At 34.3% G+C, this 13169-nt stretch overlaps 1 long non-coding RNA gene across 1 annotated transcript in view; it reads right to left on the reverse strand.

Moving 5' to 3' along the window:
• Positions 1-12966, reverse strand: part of LOC143224104 (uncharacterized) — a 40410-nt gene extending 27444 nt beyond the window's left edge. The window contains exons 1-2 of the long non-coding RNA XR_013013213.1: positions 12702-12966; positions 10045-10165 (exon numbers count right to left, since the gene is read on the reverse strand). This is a non-coding gene — a long non-coding RNA (uncharacterized LOC143224104). The remainder of the gene's footprint in view (positions 1-10044; positions 10166-12701) is intronic.
• Between the last annotated feature and the right edge of the window lie 203 nt (positions 12967-13169).

Consider the following 13169-nt stretch of genomic DNA (forward strand, 5'->3'; position numbering starts at 1 on the left):
AAGACACTGTCCTTTCTCGTTTCATTAAAATGATTTTAGGTATTGATATGGCACTACGAGACGCTGTGTTGTATCATTTTGTTAGGCTGTTTGTATAAATTACTGTTACGTTGTAAATACCTTTTCCAAGTAAAACATGATTATAACTAATTATAGTTGTCATACGACATTAGTATTAGGCCTATCGTATTTTCAATACTGCATTTTTCGTCTAGTATCTAAGAGATTTTCAAGAGTTAAAAGAATATACAACAAGAACTTTCAAGTAGCACCATGTTCATCATATCCATTGCTGACAACGCATTTCACTCCATCAGCAGCATGGAACATAATAAACATAATAATAGTCAAAACAGTGTCTATATAAGCCACTTGCATTCAAACTCCAGAAATTTGTTTTATGGTATCCTAACTACAAAAACATAATTTATTATTAATTGAGTAACTTTTAATGCAATCAAAAGTTTAGAAAGAACACGGATTTAAACGGCAACAACATAGTGTAATGTACGAAACTGTATAAAAATTACTTCTTTAAAAGCTATTAAAACTGTTTTTGTAGCCAGAATATTGCGAACTGAAGGTGGAATTTGAAGCAATTCCGAAACATCCGAAATTAAAGATATGCTTTTTTGTTTTCTAGTTTTCTGTGTTTGAAATATTTATTATAACTTATTACAATAACGATCATTATGACGTGAACACGTTTTCCCAAAAGGTGAAACATGACGATAATCAATTATGGTTATCTTATGATATTGGTATCGAGTCTAATACATTTTTAACACAATATCCTTTATCTATTATTCTTGTTCTACATGTTTCTTCCTCTGCTGTTTGAAACGTTTACATACAATTATTGTTTATACACTACTGGCAAGAATCTTAAGGCCAATGAACATATAGAAAAAATATGCATTTTGCGTTGTTAGACTCAACCACTTATTTGAGTAGAGCTTTGAAAGATGAAAATAAGAAAAGGGAAATATAAATGAAAAACTTTTTTAGCATTTAATAGGGTAAACGTGAACACTATGAAATTAGCCTAAATACTAGCTGGTCAAAAGTTTAAGACTATACCAAAAAGAAGTCCTAAACAGGGTAGAAAATGCGCAACAAGAGGTCTCAGTTGTGAGTTGCACGGCCGTCATTGCGAATAACTGCAAACATTCGTTTTCGCATGGTCGATATAAGCGTTTGCAGAAGGCTGACTGGAATGTTATTCCAAGTGGTGAAGATGGCTTCACGAAGATCATGCACTGTTTTGAATTGACGTCAATTTCTATAGACTTCCCTTGCCAACCACCCTCAAACATTTTTAATAGGGCTCGGTTCGGACAAACACACTGGATGGTCCAAAAGAATCATGTTATTCGCCATGAAAAAGTCCTTTGTCCTGTGGGCATTGTAAATTGCAGTGTTATCCTGCTGAAAGATCCAGTCATTTCCACGCAAGCGAAGGCTTTCGGTCAATAAGGATGCTCTCTCCAACATGCCAATGTAGCCACCTGCTGTTTGATGCCCCTGTATAACCTGAAGCTCCATTGTTCCATGGAAGAAGAAGGCACCCCAGATCATGATGGAACTTCCTCCACTGTGTCGTGTAGAAAATGTCTCTGGTGGGATACCCTTAGTGTGCCAGTAACGTTGGAAGCTATCTGGACCATCCAGGTTATTTTTTTTCTCATCAGAGAACAAAATCTTCCACTTTTCTACGTCCCATGTTTGGTGCTTCTCAGCAAAGTTCAACCGAGCTGTTTTGTGGTGTGGAAGGAGGCGTGGCCTTTGAAGACGTTTTACGGTTTTTAAAGCCTTTATTTCGTAAATGCCGTCTTATTGTTCTTGAGCTGCATTCTGCGTCCGAAAGAACCTTAATCTGGTTCGACGATCGGCTGGTGTCTTGCCAGACAACCCGTCGAATCCTCCTGCTCAACGCCGGCGAAATTTTCTTGGTCCGACCACTTGAAATTCTCGTTCCGTATCCCTCAGGATCTTTTAAGAAATTTGCAACAGCAGTTTTACTACGCGCAATCTCACCAGCGATGGCACGTTGAGAGAGATCTTGCTTTTGCAGCTCGACAATTTTGTCACGTTCAAACTCTGTCAACATTTTAGCCTTTGCCATGTTTTTACCCAATGTAACACAGAATATGTCAGTGGGAGGTGTTGATAACGCTAATGCTTGAACACAAGTCACTAAATTTTGTTACGTGTTTACCGATTAACGCTTCGTTTCAGTATGGTCTTAAACGTTTGACCAGCTAGTATTTAGGATAATTTCATAGTGTTCACGTTTTCCCTATTAAATGCTAAAAATGTTTTTCATTTATATTTTCCCTTTTCTTATTTTCATCTTTCGAACCTCTACTCAAATAAGTGGTTGAGTCTAACAACGCAAAATGCATATTTTTTCTTTATGTTCATTGGCCTCAAGATTTTGGGCAGCAATGTATCACAGCCTCATTTGTTTATGTTAGGAAATGTATGTAACTGTTCATTAACAAATATTGCATACCACACTTTATGGAGTTACTTGTCTTGGTGGATGTGTCATGCAGAGTTAGATCAAATACTTCATGTTCCAGTAATATATACTTTTTTTTCACGCTGTGGAAGTTCAGACAGTTCGCTTAGTAACCAACAATTAATACGTTTCCGTTAATACATAGTTATTTTCTTTGTCTTTCTACAATATATGTAGCTATAGTTTTAGCAATGCAAACCATTGTTTATGTAAAATATATATGCCGTTGAAAAAAACGAAAACATATTTTCCAGAGTATTTTGTTTGTTTGTATTAAAATAAAACTATACATCGAGCTATCTGCGCCATGCCCAACACGAAGAATCTGTCCCAGGATTTCAATGTTGTAAGTTCATAAGCTTATCGCTGACCCACTGCGGAATTTATATTAAAATAAGGAACGTTGTAACGTAGGCTGATTCTGGTCATTGATTTGTTTTTATCTACACAGTCATTTCCGTATTAATACAACATCATAATTATACCTAATCTACCTTCTTGTTTTATACACACAAAAACGCTTCATTTCTGTATTTGGAGGTTCTTACTTCCAGGTAACAGTCCAAATAAACAACAGTTACTTTCGTTGTTTCTTCATTTGAGTAGTGTTATTTATAAGTAACGTATTCATTTATAACCTACGAAAACATACTTTTGTGTGCTTCAAACCTATGTAATAAAGAAATACAAATAAAACATTTTATCCGCTATATTTTCATAATGCATACAATAAAGGGTTAACAAGAGAACGTTGCTTACAATAATAGAAATGAAGAAAACTGGTCTAAACAACAGCGAGAATGAGTACATTAAGAATGTATTATTTTCCGTTACGGTATCTGGACAAAATAATGAAGTACTTTTGTTAAAGCTAGTCATTTAAAAAAAGAAAAAAAAATGAATCAAGCAACGCAAAAACGTACTTTCACGCAGTACAAAATAATACATCTCAGTCTCTCTCACGTGGATTTATACATAGGTAATTATGAAATTGTAGCTAATATAACTTGATATAATACGTTATTAGATTAGGAGTACATTTGAATTTTTTTTTATTTAGCAGAATAATCTACCTGGTCATCAAAAGTTTCATTTTTACGATAATATAGGGTTTGATCATTACGAACGATGAAGTAGAACTTTCAGATAATTGGCCTATTTCACACCCTAATGTCTTTTCCCATTATCTTTTTTGTTATTATTATTAATTTGAACATTTCAAAACTGGCTATAGACGGTGAATGGTCATCAAAACCAGTAACGCTGTAATATAGAATGTTCCTATCTATACTTCTTTCTGTGTACCTTGTATTCTAGTTGGGTCTTGTATTACACCACCAGAAAACTAGTTACATTTTCTTCTGTACACTTGTATCCTAGATGCATCTTGTTTTACATCGTTAGCAAACTTGTTTTACTTCTTTCTGTGTATCTTGTATTCTAGATGTGTCTTATCTTACACCACCAGGAAGCTAGTTGCACTTTCTTCTGTACACTTGTATCCTTGGTGTATCTTGTTTTACATCGTCAGGAAGCTAGTTGCACTTCTTTCTGTGTATCTTGTATTTTGGATGTTTCTTGTTTTACACCACCAGGAAGCTAGTTTCACTTTTTTTCTGTGTACCTTGTATTTTAGATGTGTCTTGTTTTACATCACCAGGAAGCTAGTTGAACTTCTTACTGTGTACTTTGTATTCTAGATGTTTCTTGTTTTACACCACCAGGAAGCTACTTGCACATTTTTTCTGTGTACCTTGTATTTTAGATGTGTCTTGTTTTACATCACCAGGAAGCTAGTTGAACTTCTTACTGTGTACTTTGTATTCTAGATGTGTCTTGTTTTACATCACCAGGATGCTAGTTGCACTTCTTTCTGTGTATCTTGTATTTTAGATGTGTCTTGTTTTACATCACCAGGAAGCTAGTTGAACTTCTTACTGTGTACTTTGTATTCTAGATGTGTCTTGTTTTACATCACCAGGAAGCTAGTTGAACTTCTTACTGTGTACTTTGTATTCTAGATGTGTCTTGTTTTACATCACCAGGAAGCTACTTGCACTTTTTTCTGTGTACTTTGTATTTTAGATGTGTCTTGTTTTACATCACCAGGAAGCTAGTTGAACTTTTTTCTGTGTATCTTGTATTCTAGATGTGTCTTGTTTTACATCACCAGGAAGCTAGTTGAACTTCTTACTGTGTACTTTGTATTCTAGATGTGTCTTGTTTTACATCACCAGGAAGCTACTTGCACTTTTTTTTCTGTGTATCTTGTATTCTAGATGTGTCTTGTTTTACATCACCAGGAAGCTAGTTGCACTTTTTTCTGTGTATCTTGTATTTTAGATGTGTCTTGTTTTACACCACCAGGAAGCTACTTGAACTTTTTCTGTGTACTTTGTATTCTAGATGTGTCTTGTTTTACATCACCAGGAAGCTAGTTGCACTTCTTTCTGTGTATCTTGTATTCTAGATGTTTCTTGTTTTACACCACCAGGAAGCTACTTGCACTTTTTTTTCTGTGTACCTTGTATTTTAGATGTGTCTTGTTTTACATCACCAGGAAGCTAGTTGAACTTCTTACTGTGTACTTTGTATTCTAGATGTGTCTTGTTTTACACCACACTTATGTATGTGTATGTCCGAGCGAGTATCAGGCGTCAGAAGAATACAAATAAATTTTGACGCTCTTCGTCTCTTGAGCTCTTTTATAGAATTCATTGTTTCTCCAAGAACAATGTTTATTTTACGTGTTTAAATTTTTATAAAAACATAAATATTACCTCAGTATTCCGTCACTAAAAAGTAGAAAAATGTTTATCATTATTCAGTTAGTGTCTTTACATTAAAGATATTTTTATTGTTTTAAAAAGTCATACTTTTGGTGAATAATTATTTCATATTTATATCTCTGACAGTATTAACAATATTTACTTGTCAACATTACAAATATTATTTTTAGATTCTTTTAGCCTGTGATTGTTACAATTAGAATAGGAAAATAAGCGCAATTCTTTAAAAAAACTACACAATTATTGTATTTTCACAACGTTTTATTGGAGTAGACCAATAATGATGCTAAACTTGGTCCTTAATTATCAGTGAAATGAAAATCAATCAATATTTGGGACGTATTAACTCAGTTAAAAGTATTAGCCAGGATAAAAGAGTTTGAACCCCATCTTGTCTCAGTTTTCAGTATTTCACAAATATCCTAGTATCACATAAACATATGTGTATTAAAAGTATTACATAAAAGTATCAGTTTCTGAGATAATTTTGTTAAACAAACGAGTTGTTTTTATTAAATTTCATGCTGATTTTTGCGTGATTGTGAGACTACCGCTAAACAAAGATGTGATTACTGGATAGTGTATATGTTTTAAACAACATATACTGAAAGCTACAATATGAAGGAACTTAAATTATTGGAATTTTTTTCTTCCTAATTTTATCATGAACTCCGAAGTATTACTGATCGTATCTGTAACCTTGTAATGTTTTCAAAATTGAGCTTCCGGTCAATTGTATGAAGTTATGTCAGTCAAAAACACACAAAAGTTGAATAATAAAAATTATCTCTGCCTTTAGCAGAAAGTAGCGTTGTAACGAACACATTATGAACTCACTTTTCCGGTACGTTGTCATGCCTCAAAGGCAGTCGGCAAGTTGGTAGAACCTAAATATACTAAGCTTAGATATGCCGGAAAAAGCGAAGTAATACGATACTAAGTACTGTTGTTAATGCTGTCATCCATGAAGAGTTGCTATGAAACAATTTTCTAGGCACTATCAGTGGTACATTGATTTATTACCTATCAAGTGTATGTTGAATTATGCGCACAATATGCAGGTGGTTACCAATTATTCATCCGGTAGGAAAACGTTACACCGTTACATTATCACGTGTAACCTGAGTTAACCACTGATGAAGAATGTATTGTACTGACCAGCAGTTTTTAAATTTTTTGAATGAAAAATATTGTAACACGTATTTCAGATAAGAAATGTTTTTCTTTGTCCAAACCACAGACATCTGTCCTTTTTACCGACAGTTACTAGTGACGAGATTTTACTTCCTATAACCACAAGCTTCTGTTAATCACAAAACGCAAACAAACCTGATGAAGACATACAATATCTAGCAACAGACTTCTTGAAGTACAGAAGTCCTGTAGTGTCTGGTAAAGCAGTTTCACATGTGAAGAAATCTAGCAATCTGGTAACAGACGTCCGAATGTGAAAAGGTCTTTTAACCTCTGGTAACAAAGCATGTTTTCTATAACTGAAAAAGTCTTATAATCTTTGGTAACATACTTTCTAAAGTGAAGAACATTTATAACATCTGACAACAAACTGTGACTTCTATAAGCAGAGAAGTCTTTATAGCCTTTGGTAACAGACTTGCACAAAGTAAGTCTTATAACCTCTGGTGACAAGCTTCCGTAAAGTAAGAAGTTTTATAACCTTTAGTAACAAACTTCCATGGACTAAGAAGTCTTATAACCCTAAGTAACAAACTTCCTCGAACTAAGAAGTTTTACAACCTCTGGTAACAAACTTCCACAAAGTAAAAATTCTTATAATATATAGTAACAGATGTATATAACAGAAGAAGTCTTATAACCTCTAGTAACAAACTTCCATAAAGTAAGAAGTCTTATAATCTCCATTAAAGAACCCGTATAATATATGGCAATAAGCTGTGACTTCTATAAGGTGAGAAGGTAACAAACGTCTACAGGTGAAGAATTCTATAACTTTTGTTAACACACTTTCACGAATTAAGAAGCCTCAGAACCTCTGGTAACACACTTTCACTGTAATCTCTGGCAACAAGCACCTGAGTTCCACGAACTGTAACTGCAACTTACTTCCAACTCGAGACATATAAATGTTTATGCGTAATTTCATAAAGTTAGTTTGATATTAAATGGAAAGAAATTGGTTGGTGATATTTACGGTACACGAATTTAACGGAAAATAAGATATAAAGACCAAACAAGTTTGATAATAAAAAAGTTGTTTATAAAGAAAAGCGCTTAATACATTACAACAACACTTAAATCTGTAAAATTCGTAACTTCACAAACTTTGGTGATACTATTGAGAAATAGGCCTACTAGTTAGCTTACAAGGTTTACGAGTCTGGGGGCTCGTGATTCGCTACTCGTTACTTCCTAATTTGGAGCGGGGGTGCGTTATAAGAGTGACAGTCGAATTCTACTATTCGGTCAGAGACTAGTGTCCCTCAGATTTAGTAAAAGGTTCTGTTGACTTTCCTTTAATTTATGAACACAGAATTAGGGAAGGCTATGTCACATAATCCCTTTTTCTTACACGAAAGTTCTGAAAAGTAAGGAAAAATAGTAATACCAAATGTTTTTTATATTATTACATGTAATTAAGCCTAGCTTCTTGCTAGGACTTTTCTTCTGTATCATAATAGTTAGAATGCTTGACTCGCAACCTGTGTGTTTGTGTCGCGGGACCAAAACCATTCGCCGAACATGTTCGTTCCTTTAAGCTCTGGGGGGGTTATATATTACAATGCGACGGCCAGTCCTATGTTTTATGAAAGAATAGTAGAAGATTTAGCATGTGTAGTGTTGATTATTTGCCTTCCCTCTAATCTATCACTTCTAAATTAGGGAAGATAACCTTCGAGAAGCTCAGCGCGAAATTTATCAAATCAAACAAATCAGGGGTTGCTTGCATAAAATTGAAGTAGGTGATTAACCGTTGTTAACAGGATTAATTAAGGCCATTAATTTTTCTCTTCTATAAAAAGAGTGCTATCAAACCACAAGTTCAGTTAGTTCTAGAGAGTCTATCGTAAAACTGTCATCTCTTTGTTTATGTTTTCAGAATTTCGCCAAGAACAACACACAGAATACCTGTATATAGCTATCCATAATATTAAACTGTAGGCTAAATCAAAGGGAAATAGTTAGTTCTTGGGCTACTCTTGTCTGATTGCATAGTACGGTTTGATCTTTATTCTTATAACAAGCCTTGGACTCAAAACGTGTGTTTGTGGAAACGAGACACAAACCATGAATGTTTGAAATTAATATCCTGTCATGGTAATTACTACTACTCCGCTCCAGATCCAGTAAAAGTTTCAAATGGTTAGGAAAGCAAGTAATAAAGCTATTTCTATTTAATACCGAATTTCTGAAGTACAAAGTATGTATATATACATACATGTCTGTGTTTTTCTTACACCAAAGCCACACCAGGCTATCTGCTGTGTCCACCGAGGGGTTTGGTTTGGTTTGTTTTGAATTTCGCGCAAAGCTACACGAGGGTAATCTGCGATAACCGTCCCTAATTTAGCAGTGTAAGACAAGAGGGAAAGTAACTATTCATCACCACCCACCGCCAACTCTTGGGCTACTCTTTTACCAACGAATAGTGGGATTGACCGTCACATTATAACGCTCCCACGATTGAAAGAGCAAGCATACTTGCTGCGACAGGGATTCGAACCCGCAACCCTCGGATTATGAGTCGACCACCGAGGGGAATAGAACCTCTGATTTTAGCGTTGTAAATTCGTAGACCTACTGCCGTCCTAGCGGGAGACATATACACATTTATCAATTTGGGAGTAATATGACGGAAAGAAACAGAAGGATTTCAGGCTTTAAACAAAACAAAAAGTGCTCGATATATTAAGAGATATGGTTGTTTTCGTGATCGGTTTGCAAAATTGAAGTTTCTTGAAAGTGTTTTGAACGGATTAGCTCAGATAGAAATTAGAAAATCTGTATACAGCGATGTACCTTAGGTGAAAGTTACGAAAACGTTATCTTTTAAAGACAAAAAGAGATGACAAGTATGTTTGATAAATTTATAGAGTATCCAGTTGATGTACACCAAAGTGGTAATTGTGTACGTTTCTTTTAGGTGAGTTTAATGTTGTAAACATCCAATCAACTTCTATACTCAATAAATTGCAGCACGGTAGCCATGGCCAAGAGAATTGTTTTGTTTTGTTTGTTTTTGAATTTTGCACAAAGCTACTCGAGGGCTATCTGTGCTAGCCGTCCCTAATTTAGCAGTGTAAGACTAGAGGAAAAGCAGTTAGTCATAACCACCCACCGCCAACTCTTGGGCTACTCTTTTACCAACGAATAGTGGGATTGACCGTCACATTATAACGCCCCCACGGCTGAAAGGGCGAGCATGTTTGACGCGACGGGGATGCAAACCCGCGACCCTCAGATTACGAATCGCACGCCTTAACACGCTTGGCCATGCCGGGCCGGGCCAAGAGAAAACGTAGAAAATAAGGATTTCTTTAAAAAAACAAACAACAACTCATGTACCTAACTGGATAAAGCTATTTTATACGTGACTTTCGAAACTTGATTTTTCATTTAGGCTTTAGGCTATTTGTACACGTTTCCTATAAATCATTTGTTGTGACGCGCTATCTAGCGTCCGAATTCTTTATAGCTTGCCGTGCATTAAACGATAGAAAAGCATGTTCCGAGCAGCACGATAGAATTTCTTACCTTTATTTTGTTATTTAACTCACGAAGATATTAAGTTCTTCGATTTTTCCCCCCAAAAGATAGCGTGACCAATCAACGAATTTTCTAACAAATCTGGAATCTTCAACGTTGTTTCTTTTACCTGAAAGGAGAAAAAAATTATACTTGAGTCCTATGGTTACTAAAAGGAATTGCAATATTACATCTTATCTTGTTTTATTTTAGAGATCCCTCTGAACATTTTGAATTAAATCTTAATAGCAATTTTCAGTTCTTGGGTCCTGTTTGGAACATTTCTCGACTACATGTTTTTTTGTCATATTGTCGTTTTTGCAATGGTGAAAACTGTTGAATTTCCATATATTTCCTTTTTTTCAGAAAAAAATAAAGTAAATTAAGATCAAAATTCACGTCACTGAAATGGAAAAGAACACGACATAAAAATCTTAACCATGAGTACTTTCGTAATGATATTTAACATTTCAGTTTTTTGGGTGACAAATAAACGATTATATAATCCTAATATTTCGTGACAAAGCTGTTAGACTGAGATTTTATGGCCAAATTCTCGTAAATACATAAATAGAGATATAAAATAACAAATACAGTAACAGTTCGAGTTAAACTAAATGAGAGGTAATATTTTTTGCCTCTTATGTTAAAAAAACAACAACTCAAACTACGTATCATTTAACAAGATGGTTTGTATTAATGAATAGAGAACATAAGTTTACTTGCTAACTTTAAAAATGTAGTAAAGACAACATTTTGGGTTAGAGACAGTTTTATCTTGCGTTTAAGTAAAAAAGGGTAAAAATCTTGTTAAGTGAAGCTTTTTATTAGTTTTTTAAAAGGTCTTTGTTCCAGCAGTTTTAAATTTTGCTTTTTGGGATGGGGGAACTTTCTAATCATTTTGAAAGTAAAATTCTTTAACCTTTAAACATTCTACTGATTATTTTCTACGCACTAAACTCTTTATTTAAACTCCTACCTTGGCACAACAACAAGTTATATATATATTTGGTTATATATTAACTTCGAAGATTGCTAAGTCTAAGTGTATCTAAGTAATATTTATCATTTTGTCGCACAAAACAACAACAACAAACAAATGCATCATTTCACGATACTAGGACTTGCTACATATATGTCCTTCATAATGATACTTTTGGTATGTCAAACATACACGAACTACACTACAGAATGAATACGAAACGATCAATAACTGAAGTATTTTGCCAGCACGAAACCTGAAAAAAAAAGTCGCCACGATGGCACACCGGACATAATAACAAAAACGTAAAATATTCTGAAGTTATTGACGTTTCAAAATGAGGCCCTAAAGAAGACTGCATGGCCAAATATTGGACATATTAGTCAAATGTTCTGGAGTTACTTGTGTTTTTACACTGAGGTATTGAAGTAGCCATCATTGTCAAATATTAGGCGTGCTAGTAAAATGTTTTGAAGTTATTGTTGTTTTACACAGAGGTCCTCAAGAAGCACATCCAAATATTGAATATGTTAGTAAAATGTTCTGAATTTATTGTTGTTTTACACAGAGGTCCTCAAGAAGCACAACCAAATATTGAATATGTTAGTAAAATGTTTTGTAAGGTATTAGTGCTTTACACTGGGGTCCTGAAAAAACCGTTATGGGTAAATACTGAGCGTGTTAGAAGCTTGTTCCGGTGTTATTAGTCGTTTGTTATCAACTCTTATAATGTATTCTACACTCGAGTATTCTGTTTAAATACAAAGAGACAAAAGAATATTCCTTCGTGTTTCACAACAGTAAAAGAACTTTGACTTACACTTCATTATTAGAGCACGTTGAGTCACACTCAACGATTTTTCTTTTGAGTCAGTTGCATGGCTTCACTTCTAGTCAGATTTGGTAGTTGTGTGAAGTAACAGTACGATTTTACAGCATTTGATTACTTTCTGCTTGGTTAAATGTTACTCCATATTATTACTATTTTAGAATGCCATTAAACTGATGTTTCACTCTGTTACTGTATCATAATAACGTTAAAATGTTAGTTTATACCCTTATTTTCATGCAATATTTTTACTTTGTTTTTCTCACTGTGCTGCTATTTGATGGTGGTAATTCACCTCAATTCCTTTGCAATGAATTTTACAGATGTAAGCAACCAAATAACCTTTTGAAACAAGTCTACTAATTTTTTTGCCATCTATGTAAACAATATTTATCAGAAATTCGTGACAATATGACAATGTACTTATATTCAAATTATAATTATTACATAAATTAAAACATCTTGTTACAATTGAAAGGAACACAATGTTAAAATATTACACAATAAATAGTTATTAAAAACGTGAACTTTCCCTGAAAAGACTACATATTTTTTGTTGGTTTATAAAGATGGTGTCATAAGACACCGAAGCTTATGTAGTCGTTTTATGGCAAGTTTATATCTTTAATAACTATTTATTGTGTAAGATTATAACAATGTATTCCTTTAATTGTAAACAGATATCGCAAATTATTTAAAAGCAACTTCTCTGTATATGAACCATACTGAACGAGATAGCTATAATCACACAGGTAAAACAACTCTCATAAAACGATGATTAAACCTATAGAGTGCTAAATCTTCTCAGGGCGAATTTAGAATTCATTTCCGGAGTCAATTTAAACGTTTACTTACACATTGTGATGAACACTATTCACAAGAATTAGAAGATAGTACAAAGTTTGTAAACGCTTGGCAGAATAACGTACGTGACGAAACTGCGACAAACCCGCATCATCTATGTCTGTTGTTGTCGGGGTTGGCGTTCGAGCGCGCGGTCCTTATTCGGAGTCGTTCCCACCTGGCCGTTGAGATTGCCATCCGTGTCTGTTTCACGCTTCTATCACAACCTCTCATTTCAGCGTTAACCTCGAATGAAACCTATAATTTCCTTGTTTCGTTTCTTTCTCCCATTTCGTTTCTTTGTACTAATGATATTATATTTTACACTTGTATACGGGCAACGTTAATTATAGAGTAAAATAGGAGGACAAAACATGGGAGAGAAATTACTTAGTTTTTCTCTGTTCTGGATTTGCAGGCTGTTCTGAAGGCAATATAATATTATCTTTATGCAAGATAAATATACGCCAACTCAGTATT

The sequence above is a fragment of the Tachypleus tridentatus genome, chromosome 8 (genome assembly GCF_004210375.1).
Source record: "Tachypleus tridentatus isolate NWPU-2018 chromosome 8, ASM421037v1, whole genome shotgun sequence".
Classification (NCBI taxonomy): domain Eukaryota; kingdom Metazoa; phylum Arthropoda; class Merostomata; order Xiphosura; family Limulidae; genus Tachypleus; species Tachypleus tridentatus.